The 20,956-nt window shown below is 46.4% G+C and overlaps 1 protein-coding gene across 2 annotated transcripts in view; it reads right to left on the bottom strand.

Annotated features, from left to right (window-relative positions):
- Positions 1 to 4,475, bottom strand: part of ARHGAP24 (Rho GTPase activating protein 24) — a 343,081-nt gene extending 338,606 nt beyond the window's left edge. For both annotated transcript variants that reach the window (XM_035112151.2, XM_035112152.2), the window contains exon 1: positions 4,100 to 4,475. The gene's annotated coding sequence lies outside the window, so the exon portion shown is untranslated. The remainder of the gene's footprint in view (positions 1 to 4,099) is intronic.
- Positions 4,476 to 20,956: the final 16,481 nt, after the last annotated feature.

Here is a 20,956-nt window from a genome sequence, read left to right as displayed (position 1 = left end):
TGTTCTCCCCACCCATGTGGGAGCTGTGGATCTGACATGGCTAGGAGAACATTTAAAGGGCATCCATGCTCAGATGCAAAAGAGTGCTGTTGTTTTCAGGGCATTGAAATGCCAAGCTGCTACAATGGATTGGCGCGTGCCAGGTGTAGCATAGCTTCACCCAAGCAGTGTTTTCTCATTCGCGACACAGAGAGCAAGGGAGGGAGTATTAATGAGCATACCAGTTCATTAATAACTCTGGGGGGATAATGGGTACTTCAGAAGGCCAGATGGTCAGCCTAGGCTGGGGAGGATATGTGTGAAGTGAGAGTTCTCATGAACTCCAAACAGCCGAACAGGTAGGGCACTGGAGGCACAGCATGCAAATCACTCTCTGCCACCTGCTACGAACCACTTCCCCTTTTGTTCATTTTTGCATCACAGCAGAGCTGCATTAAACATCCCACCACCGCTTACAAACAACCCGGAAATGGTGCATATTTTGCATAGTTACAGCTACAGGTGTTTTTCACGAGAAAGCTACATGCTAAGGAACAACCTTGCCAGGAGTTCTTCTTAGGTCTCTCATCATTTGTGCAATTAGCAATTGTGTGGAATATTGGGGGGGGGGTTAAATACAGCAAGCAGCTGTCGTGGTGAGGCCTAATGGTGGGGTCCCTTCTTATGGTCCTAATCCAAACTGGGCCTTCGGCACCTAGCATTTGCATTGTAAGGAAACCTTTCGCTCATGTCGACAGAAACTTGGCTTTCTATTGATGCAAATGGCAGCTATAGGGTGTGTGAGCTGGAATGGTGTGGCAGTGGGGAAGAAAGGGTAAAGCCCGATCACCACCAGGGGCTAGATGTTGAGAAGCCCCCCCCCCCCTGAAAGGTGGAGTTAGGGGAATGCAACAGGTGCAATCACTGGGTGCAAAGCTTCTGGGATGCCACAACTATTACATCCATTGGAAGGCAAGAGGCAGGGGGTGCAGGATTTTGGAATCACCACTGCAATTTGAGACACCAGAGACCACCAGAGATTGCTCATTTCATGAATGACAACACGTCCAGTCTGGCCTCGAGATATACCTTTCTTCCTTTCCCATTCCCATCATCTCTTTTTCAAATCTATTCTTTACCCTTTTAAAAATGTTGACCCACCTGTTTAGTTTAAGATCATTATAAATTGTTTGCATTTCAATAAACTGTAACCTTTACAGACCTTACGTTCATGTTTTCCTGTCACACCTTCTGCGTTCCTCTTAGATGGGGAAACTGTGTCCCTCCAGATGTTGGACTACAACTCCAATCATCCTTGGCCATTGGCCATGCTGGTTGGGGCTGATGGAAGTTGTAGGCCAGGCATCCCCAAACTTCGGCCCTCCAGATGTTTTGGACTACAATTCCCATCTTCCCCGACCATTGGTCCTGTTAGCTAGGGATCATGGGACTTGTAGGCCAAAACATCTGGAGGGCCTCAGTTTGGGGATGCCTGTTGTAGGCCAACATCATCAGGAAGGACACAGGTCTCCTACCCACTGTCTTAAGAGTGTAAACGCAGCAAACTGTCCCAAAGTATGAAACAGCCCTTGCTTTGTCTTCAGTGAAGGACCATGAGTATCCTGGCCAGGGATCTGAAAACTGTTTTGTAACAAATCCAGTTCTTTAGCTCAGCAAGAGGAATAGATGAATTTGTCAGTTTCGGTTTCCTGCAGTTTTTCTCTTTTCCAATCTTAATGCTGAGTTTTCCACATTTCTATAGCAATTTTGTGATTTATTTATTTATTTATTTATCCTCATTGAAACTCACCAGCATTTTAGTGCGATTTTCTCTAAACTGCTTGTGTCCCCCCCCCTTTTTTGCAAGCAATTCCCTAATGTGGGGATTACACGAGGAAATTGTGCAGGCATGTGTGGGAATGACTGAGATCTGGTGCTGGCAAGCCACACCGATCTGCGAGAGTGTGGGCATTAGCACGGCAAGCCGGCTAATGTCAGAATGGGAAACATGTGAAGGACAGGTCAGAGGCTCAGGTCAGCAGGGCAACAGGTCACAACAGAGCTAGAAGGATCTAGGAGGATCTGGATGGAACTGGATGAATCAGGACAAACCAGATGGGTCAAGCCAAGGAGGGTAACACAATGGGAACTAGGAGGGGGTGTTTACAGAGTGACATGTGCTTGGAGCATGGACAGAGGGCATGGCAAAACAACACGTGGGCTATGGAGGATGTCTTGGGGAGTGACCGGGTGTGACGTTACAGGAAACATCACCTTGTATGGGACTGCACTGCTGTAATTGGCTAGAAGTTACACTGTCGTTGTAATGATTAACTGTCATCCTGAGCTTTCAATAAAAGGAATTGCTCGAGCTCTGCTCTTGGTCGCCTTCCCATTGAGTTCAACCTGCCTCGAGTCGTGTGTCTTTGCCCCAGACAACACCTAACATAATGCATTTTCGTATCTTATCTTCAATGCTATATACATTTAACACACCCTTACCCCAAATATGAAACCCAAATGTGAACCACCCTGAGATCTATGGGTATAGAAATTTAATATCAATAAGTGATATAAATAAATAAATTAATATAAATAAATATGGCAGAAGAACTTCATCTCAAAATTTGCGGGAGTGAGAATTCTGCTGCATAAATTTTGTGCATTGGCTCAAAAAGTAAAAATTGGGTAGTTTCTCATTAAAATGCAAGCAAAAATTATCCCCCTCCCCAACTCAGTGACAAAGCATCTAACTTTGCAAACCCTAGAATCTCCAGGTAGGATCCCTAACACAAACTGCCAGAGAGCCACGGCCGGCTGGTCAGTGTAGACTATACAGTACTGAGCTTGATGGACCAGTATAAAACAGCTTCCCATGCAAATCAGCTTGCGGCACCTCAATAGAAACTATGTCCAGACGTTCCTGTGAGCTGCTGCTCAAGGGGCCAGTTCTTGGAGCAGTTCAAGGTGGTCCTTGAAGCATAGGACAAGCCAAGTATAATGGCCTTCAAGGGAATGGTAGCCGTGACAATATGGAAGCATCCAATGGGAGCATCTCTAAAAGATGTAACCAAACTAAAGCACAAGCAAATGAGCATTCCCCTTCAGGAGGATTTCGAAAGGAAAATGACCACCAGCAGGTTGAAAAGCCTTAGGGAGAGGGAGCTCAGGGTATCTGGCAATGTGCTTTACTTTTCTGCAGTGTGCTCATTGCCTTGGTAAGTACCACAAGATTCAAATTAACTTGGAGAGAGCAGCCTCTTTTAAGAAATCTCCCTGTCTGCATTTCTGCTTCCCCTTGAGACTAGAGAAATATAGGCAGAGGAGCCATACCACACCATAGCAAAGCAAACTGCAACCCTATGCACATTTTCTTGTGGGGCGAGCCCCGCTGAACACTGTGGGACTTTTACTCTGAGCAAACATGCATAGGATTTTGCTGCTGGCATACCCTAAGGCAGCCAGAATGATATAAGAAACCACCAAGGAACCATTCTTCATTGACTCGAAGCAGCAGTTAAGATACTTTTTTTTATATATACTATCTAACTGCATCTCACAATAATCACCTTACACAGAAAAGTCTACTTATTCATTCTTTCTTAGGAAATGCGTTGCACTGCAGTTATTCTGGAGATCTAACAAGAAAAGCTGTAAATTTGCTATAATTCTCATGCTGTTGTGTGAAGATTTAAGAGTCCTCGGGACTTTTGCGATTTGCTGTCAAAGTGGGGTTATTAGAAAGTCTAACCTAATAATCCTGGTGGGATCGGAAAGCCTTTTGCTACAGAGGCTCCTTTCAAATCAGAATATGCTAAGAGACAAGCATTGCTAAGGTGGGGATTTCAGGACGCAAAAAGGATTGTAGGGAGATTGCTCTCCCCGCTCCCCAAAGTTTAAACGTGGGTTCTATTTTTAACCTCCGGGAGACGAGGTGTAGTCGTTCTTAAGTTCCTCATCACCCAGCAGAATCCTTTAAGCTGCTTCTCCAAGACAAAAGGGGCATTATCCGGCAGCTGCTGTCGTTGCTGCCGCTTCCTGGGCCGTGCTAAGAACCTGTCAGAAGATCATCCCCCCTTTGCTGCACTTTTCTCACAAACGCTATTTCCACGCCACCTACCCTGTTCACAGCCTCCGCGACGGATCCGCAGCAACAGCAACAGTTCCCAACTAGAAACGCCACCATAAACCAAATGGGGGAGAGAGAGTGTGACTGAAAAGCCCTGACGTTTCCCGAGCTCACGCGGTTATTCAAATCTGGGAACTTCTGTTAACTCCGTGCAGTTTCAAAAAGGAAATCGGAGGCTAAATTCAGCTGACAACTGTCGTTGCGCAAAGCTCTCGCTTTTCTCCGCCTCCCGGTTCAGCGCCGAGACCACTTGCGACTCCGGAAAACCATCCGAGGACCCTCACTTGAAAAGTGACCCTAGAGGAAGAAGAATAAGAAGTTGAAGTAGTAATAGTCCTGGCCTGGGATCTGGAACGGGCAGCCGTGCGCAAAAATGTGCCAATATAACACCCAGCGCGCACGGGAGGCAAGGGAGCGCGCCGGGCCAGCCCTCCGCGGAGAGGGAGAGAGCTGGTTTCAGATTTCACTCGGCAGCTGGCGAGCTTCGCGACGCGCAGGCTGCCCCGTCGAGGATCCCTTCTTAGCCGCACAGCTCACGCCTCCGGTATCTCTGGAACCCCGGGGAGCGCGGCGCTCTCAGCTGCGCGCTCAGCTCCTCTAATGGCCCCGTCGCTTTGCCGCGGAGTTCCGCTCCGGCTGCTGGGCAGCTTCTTCTTAACTTGTTTGTTTCTTGCATTCAGATCCCACCTTTTCCGCATACCCTCCAACGTTTCTCCGATGAAAATAGGGACATCCTATTCCATAAGAATAATTTATTATTTATACCCCGCCCATCTAACTGGGTTGCCCCAGCCACTCTGGGCGACTTTCAACATATATTAAAACATAATGAAACATTTTTTTAAAAAAAACTTCCCTATCCAGAGCCGCCTTCAAATGTCTTCTAAAGGTTGCATAGTTACTTATCTCCTTGGCTCGAGGGTCGCATAACTCCATACCCTCCAACATTTCCCTAATGAAAATAGGAATGTCCTAAGGAAAACTAGGCCGTTCTGGGATCAAATCAGAAATTGGGATGGCTTCAGTAAATCTGAGATTGTCCCTGGAAAATTGGAACACTAGGAGGGTCTGTTTCGTCCATGGAGCTCAAGGTGGGAAGAACATCAGCAGAGCCTGCTGGATCCAGTGACAGATTACTAAATAGGCAGAGTAGTCACCGGCTTAGAGGTGACTACTTTTGGGGGCCCTGCGACAATGGATCAAAATAATTGTGGTTTGATCTGGAAAGAAAATTACAACCAAGCTTTCTTGGTTCAATGTTATCCCACTAGAGCACACACATGAGGGGCAAGGCAAGATTTCGACTGCCTGGCGTGCTCTGGTCCATGGGGTCACAAAGAGTCGGACACGACTAAACGACTAAACAACAACAAAGGGGCATCCACAAAGGGGCACTGGCAGAATCAGGCCAATGGCCCACAAAGGCCAGCATCCTGTTCTCACAGTGGCCAACCAGGTGCCTGTGGGAAACCAGAAAGCAGAACATGAGCACCAGAGTAACGCTCTCCCCTGGTTTCTGGTTTCCAGAAACTAGTATTCATAAGCATTGTTGCCTCCAACTGTGGAGGTTAGAGAATAGCCATCACAGCTAGTAGCCTCTCTCCCAAGAATTTGCCCAATCCAAGCTGGTGGTCATCACTGCCTCCTGGGGGAGTGAGTTCCATTGTTTGGCTATGGTGAACATGGTTATTTCCCCCCCCTCTCATCATTTAATTCTGCACAACAACCCTGTGAGGTGCATTAGGCTGGAAGGCTGCAACTGGCCCAAAGTCACCCAGTGAGCTTCATGGCCGAGTGGGGATTTGAATGCCCATCTGCCATGTCCTAGTCTAGCTTTCTAATCACTACACCACACTGCCTCTTTACTGCCCTATCTCCCCTTCAAAGCGGCCCGTTTCCTCCAAATACTGATGGAAGACTTCCAAACTCCACTCCTGCCTACTTTCATGGCTTCAGGGACCTTTGTATGTCCCAGAGCCATGCTAGAGAGACCCCTAGAGAGACCCCATGCAAGCCCCCTGAGCCACATTTGGAAAAGCCGGGAGGTTCCAGTGAAGCCCAGTCAGGTTCCCCTGAGAGCTTAGCACTAAATGATGCTGCAGAACAATGGACAGTTTTATTTTGTTCCATGCCATTTATAGAATCATAGAACGGGAGAGTTGGAAAGACCCCAAGGGTCCTCTAGTCCAACTGCCTGCAATGCAGGAATCTCAACAAAAGCATCCACGACAGGTGGTCATCCAACCTCTGTTTAAAAACCTTCCATGAAGGAGAGTCTATATCACCTTCCAATTTGTCTGTTCTGTTGTTGAAAGGCTTTTACCGACAGAAAGTTCTTCCTCATTCTAAATTATGTCACGGTGCTGGTGTGAAGGTAACATGGGGCATCTTATAAGTTCCTTAAAAGAAGGCCAGGGTCTGTATATACAGTGGCACCTGTTTTAGAACGTAATCCGTTCCAGAAGACCATTCAAGTTCCAAAACATTCAAAAACCAAAACCTCAATATGGAAGCCTCAAAACGGAAAACTCAATATGGAAGCTGCATGGCATGTTCGACTTCTGAGGCGCGTTTGAAAACTGAAGCATTTACCGGTACTACCAGGTTTACGGTGTTCGAAAACAGAAATGTTTGTCAATGGAGGTCAAAAACCGAGGTACCACTGTAAACAGTATTTATGTATTCTGTATTTATATATTCTGCAAAGTGGTTTACAGAAAGAATAAAACAATGAAATTATCATTGTTTTAAAGAAAACCATTTAAAACTTTATAGAATGATTAAGACCAACAAGAAGCTAAAAACTAGATTGAAGCAGTAAATGCTTCTGAATGCAAGGATCAGCTTGCGGTTTCCCCCACAGGTATCTGGTGAGAACAGGATGTTGAACTTGCCCGGCCATTATGTTATTAATTGATCCTTGACTACAACAGCATTATTTTTTGCCTAATCATTAAGCAAGAAGTGGAGCCAGGCTCCACCATGCCAACCTTAGTTGGGGCTCTGGTAGAGGGTCCCTGGTGTCACCTCTCAGAGCAGGATGAGGAGGAGCTGAAGGATGCTCGCCAGGGATCGAACCAGGATCTTCTGTGTACAAGGCAGATGCTCTACCACTGAGCCCCACTCCTTCGCCTGAACCTAGGACCTTCTGCATGCTACCCTGATTGACTTGTAAATACTGCAGAGGGTACGGTTTTGACACCACTCCGCAGAACATCAACACTCCCCTTTGGCTAAGCGCAGCCAATAGTTTAACAACTTTGACAGCAGCTCAGAGGCTCCGAACGGAATAAAGCAAACAGTAGGAGAATGTCTATAACATGCTAAAAAGGGAGGGGACTTGCGCAATTAGATGTGAAACGCAGCAGGATACCTCTGCCTGCCTGAAGCTTGGTTTGCTGCCAGTCACTATCTCCCAGGGAGGCCTTGCCAGACTGACGTAAGTAAGAGAAACAGTCTTTAAGTATGTTGTGAGGACCTCCAATAGCAAGGAGCAAGGCAGCTCTCTGATGAGGTGCTCATACTTGGGGAAAACCTGTAGGTTATGGAGGATAGGCAATTGGCAAGCCTGAAACAAGTCGTCGTCGCCCCCCACCGCTGTTCTCTTGCATCTTTGCATGAGCAAGAAAGCCCCACGAATACACAAACACCGCTGGTTTAAAAAGGGATGGGAAAATGCTGCTTAAAAGCTAGGCTACCCCAGGGAGCATTTCCAATTACACAGAAAGAAATGAGGGGCAACACATAAACTGACTAGATAAAAGAAGATGAAGGAGAAAAGAAAAGCAGGGGGGAAAGAAGGCAACACAAAATAGACTCTTCCAGTTGCAAGTGGAGATAATGCAAGGAGCCTTTTGGGAACAACTTGCCGGTTTTGTTGGCTTGGCACCATCATACAGGTGCAAGGTTAAGATGAAAGAAGACTGGCAAATCAAGTTATTGGAATACGCTGAAATGGCGAAACTAACTGGAAGGCTCAGAAACCAAGACGACAAGGAATTCAGAAAAGAATGGGAAATGCTTATTGTATAAAAAGTACTGTAAACAAGTTAACACAGCGGCAGGATTTTAAGGACACTTGTAATTTTAGAGATATAATAGGAAAAATTGGGTGTTTTTTTAAAAAAAAAATAGTATTGATATGCAGTTGAAAAGGAAAATTAAGGAACCAGGGGAGGGAAGTCACGGGATTCAGAGAATCCCTATTTTCCGATTTGAAATGGTTTTGGCATATAGTTGTGTGTGTGTTTGTTGTTATTGTTTTTGTTATGGTGGTTTTTACTTTTGTATGGTTGGAAGAAAATCTAATAAAATATTTTTTTGATTTTTATTTTTAAAAGCCTTTTCCAGCCTGGTGCCCAGCATATTTACTTATTCATTTTATTGCATTTATATACCAGCTTTTCTCCATAGTTCACTCCCACCCCCTTTAATCCCCATAACAACCCTGTGAGGTAGGCTAGGCTAAGCGGCAGTGACTCGCCCCCAGCTTCATGGCCAAGTGGGAATTTGAACCCTGGTCTCCCAGGTACTAGTCCAACAATAGCCAATGGCCAGGGAAGGGTGATGTAGAGCACTTTGAGGAAGTGCCATAGCTCAGCAGTACGGCTTTTGCTTCAAGTAGGGCTAGGGTTTAATAACATCCTCTTAACAAAAAATCTGAGGCAAGATGGTGGCAGCAATTTAGCAATGTTGTTTACGCAGGCCCATTTCCATTATGTCTTCTTCAGAAAACCTTCTCGGAGCCAATTTAAACATCACCCTGCCCCAACACGGTTGGAAAGCACTGCTCTGGGGCAGCGTGTGTCATGCCCAGCATAACGTATAAGGGTGTGATCCTGTGCATACATATGGACAGACACTGCTGCCTTTGTTTCTTGAAGGCGCCTGTTTGGCGCCTGGCATGGTACCATTTATGCGCCCTATACCAAAAAAAAATAAAATCGATCAGTGATGGAAATGCTAGAGTGGCCTGGTCTGTGTTACTCATTAAGCATGAAAACTGGCCCCTGAAAGAGCTCTTTCCAGAAGGATGGCTCTCTCCATCAGCCACAGACTCCTGATTTTTGCATGTTTCGCTTCCAGCCTAGAGCAGCTAATCCACCTCTTCTCCTAGCTACCACTAACCACTGAGTTTCATTGCTCAGCTGTTTGTTTTTTAAAAAAGTGATGGGGTCTTCTCTCTCTCTCTAACTATATCAAAGGAGCAATCCATTGGGTAGATAAAGGATTGGTAAGTCGTGCGATTACTACAGCAAGGTTAACTTGTGCAAAACAGGGGAGACCTGACAACCTTCCTTCCTTCAAATAGCACCTGGTTAAAATGTGGGGTGCAGAATGGAGACAGGCCACAGCTCAGTGGCAAAGCACCTGCTTGGCATGCAGAAGGTTCCAGGTTCAATCCTCAGCACCTTCAGGTAGGGATTGTGGGGAAACCGTCCCTGAAACCCTGGAGAGCTGCTGCCAGTCAGCGTAAACAATATTGAGTTAGATGGACCAGTGGTCCGACTTGGTACAAGGCTTCCTATATGAGGTCCAGCGCCGAGGGCCTTCTGGCGGTTCCCTCACTGCGAGAAGCAAAGCTACAGGGAACCAGGCAGAGGGCCTTCTCAGTAGTGGCACCCACCCTGTGGCACCCATCAGAGGTCAGAGAGATAAACAACTACCTGACATTTAGAAAATACCTAAAGGCAGCCCTGTTCAGGGAAGTTTTTAGTGTGTGACATTTTAATGTATTTTAAATTTTTGTTGGAAGCCGCCCAGAGTGCCTGGGGAAACCCAGCCAAATGGGCGGGGTACAAATAATAAATTATTATTTCCATCATCATCTCATTGCATCAGAAGCAAGGATAAAAGATAGCATACTGCTGAGGTTAACTGGAATCCAGTTTTTGAACACTGCAAAAACACATCTTTAAAAAACACCCCTGAAAATACATCAGTGTAGTTGTTAGAGAGTCAGACTAGAACCTGGAAGATTGGGGTTCAAATCCTCGCTCAGCCGTGAAGCTCACTGGGTGAGGCTAGTCTCTGCCTCTCATCTTAACCCAGCGTTTCTCAACCGCTGTTCCGCGGCACACTAGTGTGCCGCGAGACGCTGGCTGGTGTGCCGCGACGTGCGGCGACGAGAAGGGCGATTTGCATTGTCACGTGCCTGGTGGCCGCCAATACTAACCCGCCGAAAAGGAAGCCGGCCGGGTCACGACGCGGGGCGAGCGCAGCTCTCAACAGCCACCACCACAGGAGGGTGGTTTTAGACAAACTTAAAGAAGCTGGCTGGATGAGCTCAACCTGAAACTTGCTGAGCAAAGGATTGTGCTGGCAGAGAAATCAGCGGCTTGTGAAGCCTTATTACAGGAGATTGCAACCAACACAGCAATTGGCAAGTGTTTCTTACAGTCATAATTATATAGTCAATATAGGGCGGCACAGAGTTAAATTTTTTAACTTTTTTAATGGTGGTGTGCCTTGTGATTTTTTTCATGGAACAAGTGTGCCTTGGCCCAAAAAAGGTTGAGAAACACTGTCTTAACCCACCTCACAGGGATGTGGTGGGAATTAAATGAGGGTGGATGGAAGCACATACTCAATCTTGAGGTCCTTGGAGAAAAAGGTGGGATCTAAATGTCATCAAACAATGTTATCAGGATATGAAAGTGTGTGTTTTAGAAATGGAATTCATTTCTTTTTGATGTTCCGGAGGGTTTGGAGACCCTCTGGAGAAGGTTTTAAGAGGTACAACAGGTGTCGAAGAGCAGAGAGGAGGAAGCTGATGTCCCTCTGGATTCCATGCCATGCATTTGAATTGTGAGAAACAGAAAATATGTCTTAACAAGTAAAAAATAATGATGGGGATAATTGGGCCCGAGTGCTATGAGGAGGAAAATTTTTGGTGTTTTGCTCCCAGCAGAAATGCTTCATTATGATCAAGGGAAGCAGTGGAGGAGGGAGGTTCAGAGAAAGGCAAAAAACCGGACAAGTGGAACTTTGCATCTCATGGAAGCGGTTTACACAGTTTCTGGACATGTGGGATGTTATGTAAGTCAACAGAAATCCTGTTGCTCCCCTTGCTCATTTATACATCTGCCAACTTTCCCCTTTCCAGCTGACAGTCTTCTCATTTGGAGTGAGTCTGGTAATCCGGCCAAGAATGTATTTATTACTACTGCAAATTCTCACAGTGGAAACTCCCACTGAGAATGAATTGAATTCACTGTTCAGTTTTAGGAAGCCAAGGCCTTGAGTTCATCTGCTTTTTTGTTGCCGTTGTTGTTCTCTTTAAATGACCATTTGATGATCCTTCCCATTCTCGCTGTTACCACTTGTAGCAATGGAGAGGGGGAATCAATGAAGGCAAGCCGGGCGTCCCACTTTGATCTCCAGTTCAAAGAGGTAGCAGGGCAGGGGAACAGTCTCCAGCCAAGAACTTGCAGAGCTTGCAATCAAAATAGACAGGACTAGCCTGCACAGACCAATTGGGCAGTCTTGCCTCCTAATGCCAGGGCAAAGGATGGGATGAACAGCTAATTTTGTCTTGTTTCCATCTCACTCACACTCAGCCATAGTGTTTCGAGCAGACTTCCTTTTTTGAGAGAATGGACAAAAAAACACACCACTTTTAAACTGCATGCATTTTGTCTGCCCCTTTCACACAAAGCATCCTTTTAAAACCTTTGAAATATATGCATTTGTCTGTAAAACAGGAATTTTGCATGCATCTTTTAAACAGTATAATATACAAACTTTTGTGTGACATTTGTGCACACCCAAAACACATCGCAAAATCTGGAGAAGTGTGCATGATCTGATGGTCAATCCACAAGTAAGTGTGGCAACATCAGATTAGGGTGGTTGGTCCACCCCAAAAGCAGACCAAATGAAACCCCCTCCCATCTTTAGTGAAATCTGTTGGGGTAGCAAATTCAATCTCTCAGCTGTGGTTAAGAATCATAGAATCATAGAGTTGGAAGAGACCACAAGGGCCATCCAGTCCAACCCCCTGCCAAGCAGGAAACACCATCAAAGCATTCTTGACATATGCCTGTCAAGCCTCTGCTTAAAGACCTCCAAAGAAGGAGACTCCATCACACTCCTTGGTAGCAAATTCCACGGCCGAACAGCTCTTACTGTCAGGAAGTTCTTCCTAATGTTTAGGTGGAATCTTCTTTCTTGTAGTTTGAATCCATTGCTCCATGTCTGCTTCTCTGGAGCAGCAGAAAACAACCTTTCTCCCTCCTCTATATGACATCCTTTTATATATTTGAACATGGCTATCATATCACCCCTTAACCTTCTCTTCTCCAGGCTAAACATACCCAGCTCCCTAAGCCGTTCCTCATAAGGCATCGTTTCCAGGCCTTTGGCCATCTTGGTTGCCCTCCTCTGGACACATTCCAGCTTGTCAGTATCCTTCTTGAACTGTGGCGCCCAGAACTGGACACAGTACTCCAGGTGAGGTCTGACCAGAGCAGAATACAGTGGTACTACGGTATTACTTCCCTTGATCTAGATGCTATACTCCTATTGATGCAGCCCAGAATTGCATTGGCTTTTTCAGCTGCTGCATCACACTGTTGACTCATGTCAAGTTTGTGGTCTACCAAGACTCCTAGATCCTTTTGAAGGGTGTCACTGAGACTGCACCCTTTTCAAAGACAAGCCCCCCCCAAAAAAATCTTATTTGCCCTTAAAGGATACCTTAAAACACTAAGCGAGCTCCCTTTTGAACCAGTGTTTGTTAATCAGCTTTAAAACCTGCCTTCAAAGCCAAAGGAAGCAGGAAGCCTGAATCCTGAAAGGAAACAGATTTTCTCTAGAGACAGTAGATTCTCCTTTGCTAGAGGCAATGGCGACCATCTATCAGGAATGCTGCAAGTCAGCAGTCTGGAACCTCTGGCCTGCCTCTTCATTTGACTCATGAGGCCACTTCAGCCAAGCCATGCCCATCATACATGATGCCAGGTGTGGGTGAAATAAAGGCCACAAGTCGGTTTGCTGGCACTGTGATCAGTTTATTGGTGAACCCTCCAAACTCCATGCAATGCCCCAAAGTCGGTTGGGGTGGTGGTGGTTTCGCAACCAGCTGGTCATTTGCAGCTTGCAAAGCACAGGGCCATGCCTTTACTTGCACAGTTCAGTTTCAAATTGTGTGGGACCCAAAAATGGGTCATCTGGTATTATTGCGATGACAGAAGATTGACACGTGAGTGACCTGCAGCCGGTGGGTTGGGTTAGGAGAGATAAGATCAAATTCCCCACCCACCTCTGCTACATTTGCATTTCTGCATTAAGTAGCGGGTCATACTAGATTAGGGTCAGCAACCTTTTTCAGCCGTGGGCTGTCCCTCGGGGGGGGGGGATGAACAAATTCCTATGCCCCACAAATAAAAGGACACATTCTACTGATGTAAAAACACGCTGATTCCCAGACCGTCCCTTTCAACTAACCCAGAACCAGAATTCCATTTTCTTACTTTTACATAGTGTCTGACCATTTCCTAGCTTCATTCTGAAGGAATGTAGTCTCAGTACACCTGTCCTGCTCTCTCTCTCTCTCGCTCTCGCTCTCTCTCGTCCTGTTTCTACCTTCTTCCCCCCAAAGCTCACATTTACTGTCCCAAAGGTGACCCCATTGTTTTGAGGTGGACCACTTTCACAAGCAATTGTGTTCAGGAGACTCTATGCCATTCCCCCCACAAAGTGACTGCCAAAAGCCCGGTCTCTTCAAGCCTAGGCAGAATCGGATGATGGCAGCCGTTGCAAATTGTGGCTTGTACATGCCGATTGTGTGTGAGAGAGAGATAATGATTTAACGCCTTTGACAAAAGAAGCTTTAAAATAGTGTTTACTGTTACTCTGCCACCTTCATTGTCTCTCTTTTTGTTTTCTTACACATCTTGTTCTTTGCATTGTGCTATTCCTGTCCGTGTAAGGAAGCAGAATCTTGTAAATGTAATGCAGCAGTTTGGCGGATTTATTCTCTTCCACAATCAGCGTTCTCTATTCATAGCATTAGCTACATGAAGAAGGAAGAGCAGAGAAAGGGACAGAGGCAGGTGTGTGTGCAAAGGCAGATGTGGCAAAGACAAGGATGCGCAGAGAGATCCATGGTGTTCTTCACTGCTGCTTTAGATGGATTTCCCTGGGATTTAAGATAGCCAGTGTGGGATGTGAAACACAGAAGAGTCAAGTACAACATCCCTAGAGTGGACATAAAAAGGGGGTGTCCGGACCAGCCAGTTGGAACTTCCTGTTTCCTCCTAGGCTGAGACAGGCTTCCTCTACATGTGACCAGAAGTGGGCGTGGCCTCACCTGTGCAGGTAACAAAAGCCTAGGACTGGCCACCATCTCTTTGACCCCATTCCTCAAAGAAGCAACATCTGCTTGGTCTGAGATGTTCTCTTGGCTTCCAGCCAAGAGAGAAGAAAGGGACTATCTCTTTATGGGATAGATTCCAGGTACAGTATATTACTTTTGTAACTTAAGTCTGCCTTCTGGGATCCATCTGTGAACAGAATGAGTGAGTGAGTAAACTCTTTTTATACTTATATAGAAAACTGTGTCGTGTCTATTTCTTTTATGATGGACTAAAGGGGAAATTACGAGGTAACTTATTTTAGAGGCTTTAGCGAGCCTGAGCAAACACATCCACTGTGCAAGTTTAAAAAGGGGGGTGTTACTCTGCTAAATTGTAGAACTTGTTAACTCAAGTTGGAAAGGATATACTGTAATCAAACAATATATATACTGCAAAGCAGATTTTCCATCTGTTTGCCTCACTTTCATGGAGTCTTGCTTACCACCAAAGACAGCAGGGCTGCCATTTTAGCTTTCAGTGGGACGGGTGGTGGTGAAATAGGAAGCTGAATCAGACAAGTGGTCCATCGAGCTCAGTATTGCCAGCCCTGACTGGCAGCAGCTCTCCAGGGTTTCAGAGAGCAGACATGCCCATCTCTACTTGGAGATGCCAGGCTTACCACACGGGGAAGCTGCACATAGCAGCTGATAACCAATGGCGTAGGCTGGTATAGACTTATTTGGACACTCTTTTAAGCTCACCAGTATTTTTTTTAAGCTGTTCATTTTAAGGATGTTGCTGTGGCTGTTCTTCAAAACTACGTAACGCCGTTAAAATACAGCTGCTCCTGAGGAAGGCTGAGGACTCTCCTTCCTTGGAGCTTTCTAAGCAGCAGTTGGATGGCCATCTGTCGGGGACTTTTTAGCTGAGATTTCTGTATTGCAAGGGGTTGTACTAGATGACCCTTGGGATCCCTTTCCAACTCTACAATTCTCCAAAATGATGCTCCTGTGTGGGAGGGGGATTGACTCAATACCAGGGGGAAGTTGTGACTGCCCCATTTCCCCCATCCAGCTCCCAGTTTAAAGGAATTGGGGACCACAGAATTTCCAGGGCTCCTCTGTTTGTCTCACGGTGGAAGGAAAACACACCTGAGAAAAGCAGTGGCATTTATTCTACCCTTCCTTTTCAACAATGCATGCTGGTTTCCCCCACTTCTTAAAAGAACGGGCAGGCACACACACCTTTGCATCCAGGCTCTGGTTAAACTCCTGCTCAGATGAGAGAATCTTGGAAGGCACTCCTTTTCACCCCCACCCACTGAAATCCCTACCCATTTTGCAGGCACATAGCCTTAATGTGGAAATATCACATGACTTAATACAACAAGGGAGCTGGAAGAAGCCTCAGCAATCCCAGCCAAAGCAAGGAATCCTTGATGGGCAACTACGCGGCATCTGCTTACTGCTTTCCTTCAACTTCTCTTGAAGGAAAGTCCACCACCTTCCTGAAACAATCATATAAAGAGATGTTGCGTTTTTGCTCATAAAGAGTTGACGCCATCTTTGATTACTAACTGGCAGGCTCCTGTGACGTTGGGTTTATTTGTATGCATTGTGGGAAATCCTATTTTGTGGCCACAGGGTGGTCTTCGTCTCCCAGAGTTAGTTCCTCCGAGAGCCTACATTGCTAGTAACATGGCATAATTATTTACTTTAAATTTCATAGAATTGTAGAGTTGGAAGGGACTCCAAGGGTCATCTATTCCAACCCCCTGCAATGCAGAGGTTCGATGGCCAAGTTTAGATTTAGTTAGGTTACATTTATTTATTTTTTAAAGGTAACTTTCCAATCGCCTGGTTAGCTACATTAGCGGTGGCTCAATGTACGCAAGACTATACCCTTCCTCTCCATGTTGCTTTCTTCCTGTGTGTTTGCAAAGAGATGAAAAACTGCAGGAACTCACAGGGAAAGGCCGTGACCCACCCATCCCCTCCCCCATCCCCCCTCCCCTCCAACCTGCGTATTCTGCTATTTCGGGCATCAACCTAATTACCAGGAGCTGTAAATTAGCCAAACCACTATCCCGCTCCAATTATAAAAGTGTCCTTCCTTGGGCCATTTGTCTTATTTGACCTTCAAAACACAAGCGTACCTCAATACTTTGGTTCTAGCTGCAAAGCTTTGCAAGTGATGTGCACGACAGCCAATTAAAAATCCATGTGCGTGTGGGAGTGTGTGCGGTGCTTTTGAAAGCTATTGCTGTAAATTCTGTGGAAATGGTTATTGGAGTGGTTGCTGATACAAACAAAGGCCTGCTCAAACTACCTAGTGTAGGGTGTTACCATGAACACAAAACATTCCTGAAGCTGACACCTGACCAAACCGGGGAGACAACCTTGGCCTACATTTTGTATATCACTCAGTTAATTGCCAGGGTTTGGCTTGCTTCCTTTCTTTCGTTTTCTTTACGAGTTATTTGGGAGTTTTGCCAGAATTATTTGAATGAAGTATACACGGAGGAACACAGGAAACTGCATTATGCAGATTCAGACAAATTGTTCCATCTTGTTCAGGATTTTATGCACCACAGGGGGAGAACCTCTAGCTCATGGGTAGGCTCAGTCGGTACAGTTAGAGGTCAGGGTCGTAGGTTTGAGCCCCACATTGGGCAAAATATTCATGCATTGCAGGGGTTTGGACTAGATGGCCCTTGGGCAGGGGCGTGTTGCCCATAGAAGCAAGTGGCACGGAGCACCAGGGCGCCAAGTTCTGGAGGGCGCCTGGGAAGAGGCGGAGGCTGGACACGGTGCCTCCCGGCATCAGCTCACTGCCCTCGTCTGCCGCGCCAAAGCAGCGCCGCGCCCGGAGCCTTCCCCTCTTCCCCGCCAGAGGAGCCGCCCTCCAGCCGCTGCCTGCCTCCTCCAGCCCCACAAAGCTGCCGGCAGCACTGAAAAAAGGTCAGCAACTCTGGGAAACGGGGGGGGGCGGCGCTGGATAGGCTTAAGACGGCCCTGCCCTTGGGGTACCTTCCAAAGCTCTTTGATTCTATGGGCCTCCAAGAGTCCTAGATTGGCCTGTGAGGCTGTTTGTTTCCCCCTACGCTCAGCTCACTTGCCCCACACCTGAGGTCACAGAAAGCTAGGTGTGGGTACCATTTGCTCCCAATTCCTCTGAAAGTGGGGTTTGCATTCAGTGCCTTTAACATTTGTCCAAGACTGGTTTCACCTGGAAGTTTTTGACAGCAGCTGACCCCTGCCACAAGAAGGGCTTTCTTTCTGTGCTGAATTCAGTGCCCAAAGCCAGCCCTGATTTCCACAAGGAAAGCTGCACAGGATTTCTTCTTTTGCACCCACAGTCTGGAATCTTTTGCGGCCCCAGCTTTAAAGTCGGAGTTGGGAAGGAAGAATTCAGAGCGCATGTCAATGTGTGGTCACCTAATGCCATCCATTCTGAGGTGAAGGAAAGGCAGGCAGCCCCACCCACCTGTCAGGAACGGCTCGTGAAGGGTGGGCAAGACTTGGACCTGGGAGACCAGGGATCGAATCCCCACTCAATCATGAAGCTTGCTGGTTTGACCTTGGGCCAGTCACCATCTCTCAGCCTAACCTACTTCACAGGGTTGTTGTGAGGATAAAATGGGGAGGAAAAGAGCTCCTTGGAAGAAAGAGCAGTTGTTGTTTGTTGTTGTTTAGTCGTTTAGTCGTGTCCGACTCTTCATGACCCCATGGACGATAGCACGCCAGGCACTCCTGTCTTCCACTGCCTCCCGCAGTTTGGTCAGACTCATGTTGATAGTTTCGAGAACACTGTCCAACCATCTTTTCCTCTGTCGTCCCCTTCTCCTTCCCAGTATCAGGGTCTTTTCCAGGGAGTCTTCTCTTCTCATGAGGTGGCCAAAGTATTGGAGCCTCAGCTTCCGGATCTGTCCTTCCAGTGAGCACTCAGGGCTGATTTCCTTCAGAATGGATAGGTTTGATCTTCTGGCAGTCCATGGGACTCTCAAGAGTCTCCTCCAGCACCATAATTCAAAAGCATCAATTCTTCGGCGATCAGCCTTCTTTATGGTCCAGCTCTCACTTCCATACATCACTACTGGGAGAACCATAGCTTTAACTATACGGACCTTTGTAGGCAAGGTGATGTCCCTGCTTTTTAAGAGCAGTATATAAACATAATAATAAAAATAATAAATTACACTGGCTGGCTGCAGGACTTCAGACAAGGGACATTCTCCTCCCCATTTGCAGGTACCATGGATTGAACTTGAGACCCACTGCATGCAAGACAGATGCTCTGCCAACGAGGTATGGCGGCTCCCCAAATTGCGAGTAAAAATCAGTAGCCACATTTCCACTGACTGAGCACAGTTCCGTGGTTTAGTCATGTACAAGCACCAAATGTGGAAGCCGCCCAGAGTGGCTGGGAAAACCCAGCCAGATGGGCGGGATATAAATTATTATTATTATTATTATTATTATTATTATTATTATTATTATTATCCTAAGGTAGTTCAGTTTTCACTTCTATTGAAACTTCCCAAACCTGTCACACTGTCCCAGTGCTGTCACACTGTCACGAAATGGCAATGTCATTACTGAACAAACAAAAACCCAACTGTGTGCAAAAAAAAAAGGAATGTTGGGGAAAATGGTCACAAAGATGTATACACTAGGGAAAATAACGTACAAATATGCATTCTATTAGTGGAAATTGCTTGCAAAACTGCATACATTAGGAGAAATGCGCACAAAAATGTCCATGCAGACATTTTCATGGGGAATCCAAAGGTGAAACTGGGTGAAACTGAAACTGGCAAATCTTTCCACCCACAACACAATGAGGCATGTTGCACCATGAAGTGGCTTTGTGATGTGGTTCCTCCTTAGCTCCCACCTACACAGGGCTCTATGGAGCCAAGATACCTGAAGGGCATGAGAAAACAAAAGATACTTCCGAGGATGAACACAGCAGCAACAGCAGCTGGTACTGCCATCACAACTATCTCTGCAAACCACAATTTTAATGCAAGCTTATGATTAGAAAAAACTGCCATATAACCATCAAGCCCAGGGCCATCAGGCATGGAAAACTGGTAGATCTCCCAATGTTTTCACTATTTTGTATTTTTTTTAAAAAAAAAAAATGTATCCCGCCCTTCCTCCAGCCCAGGGCAGCAACCAACAGCAAGATCTTAGGAACAATTCCAATACAGATGGGAGACTGGGAAAGATCTCCGCTTAAAAGGCTTGCTGAAAGGAGGAAGGACTTCAGCTGGCAGGGGAAAAAAAAGACAGCAGCGATGGAACCTGAGTAATGCTCAAGAAGAGGAAATTCCAAAGGGCAGGTGCCACAACACTAAAGGCCCCTTTCCAACATTGTGCAGAATGGATTGCCTGATGAGATGGCATCAGGAGGCAATGGGGGTTCTACTTAGCTTTCATAGTCCATTGTTGGTCAAGCTCCCCCGCCCCATCAGACCTGCCTTGGTAGTGGAATGCAGAGTGGAACCTCTGCAGCTGATGTGGGCCAAGTTCATGTGGGAGGAGGCGGTCCTTTGAATATCCTAGTCCCAAACCCTTTGAGCCTTTGTAGATGGTACCATATTGTCTTGAATTAAGCCACACCCAAATATAAGCCACACCTTTAAAATTGGAGGGGGGGAAATACCCGAATATAAGCAGCTCCCCTCCTCGCTGCTCCTGGATGCATACTGGGCAGGGAGGAGCCGCACTGCATTGCCGGCAGCTTTTCATCTTCCTTGCTCTCCTCCTTCCCAGCCTTGGGAGAGAGGATGGGGGACTGCGCATGGGGCCTGGAGCGGGCACCGCTTTGCCGTGCTCCTGGCGCTGTTTGCCCCGTGCTTCTGGTTGCATATCGTAAGGTCGCAAATATAAGTCGCACTTTAACTTTTCACTGTCGGAAAGTGGGGGGAAAGTGGGGCTTATATTCAGGCCAATACGGTAATAATCAGCACCTTGAATTGCACCCGGAGAAATGAATCAGAAGCCAGGGCAATTGTACCAAGAAATGAATCACAAGCCAGATTGGTGTGATATTGTCAGAAAAACATATACCAGAAAGTCTTCTGGCCACAGCATTTTGCACCAGCTGTACATTTTTAGGTGTTTTTTTTTCTCTAAGACATTCTTCCCAAACCTTGGGTCCCCAGATGTTGCTGGACTCCAACTTCTTTCACCCCACCCCCAACAAGTGTGGCCAATGGTCAAGAACGCTGGGAATTGTAATCCAGAAACATCTGGGGAATCAGGTGTGGGGAAGGTTATTTGTTATTTGTGTACCTTGTCCTTCCTCTCCAAGGACATAGATCCCCTCTCCCAAATGCACAGTTATATTTCTAAAATTATCAGATTTGGGATAAGTTTTCCCAAAGCAAAAAAACCAACTCTTTCATACAGAGACGGTGTGAATGACAGAGATCTGAACAGGGGTCTGAGGCCGGAAGGGGGGGAGAGCTATGGTCCTCCAGATGTTGTGGGACTGGCTGGGTCTGATGGGAGTTGGATTCCAACAACATCTGTAGAGCCAC

Source organism: Zootoca vivipara, chromosome 9, assembly GCF_963506605.1.
Source record: "Zootoca vivipara chromosome 9, rZooViv1.1, whole genome shotgun sequence".
NCBI classification, from domain to species: domain Eukaryota; kingdom Metazoa; phylum Chordata; class Lepidosauria; order Squamata; family Lacertidae; genus Zootoca; species Zootoca vivipara.
Note: the sequence above shows the minus strand (reverse complement) of the source record. Positions and strands in the feature narration are given on the sequence as shown.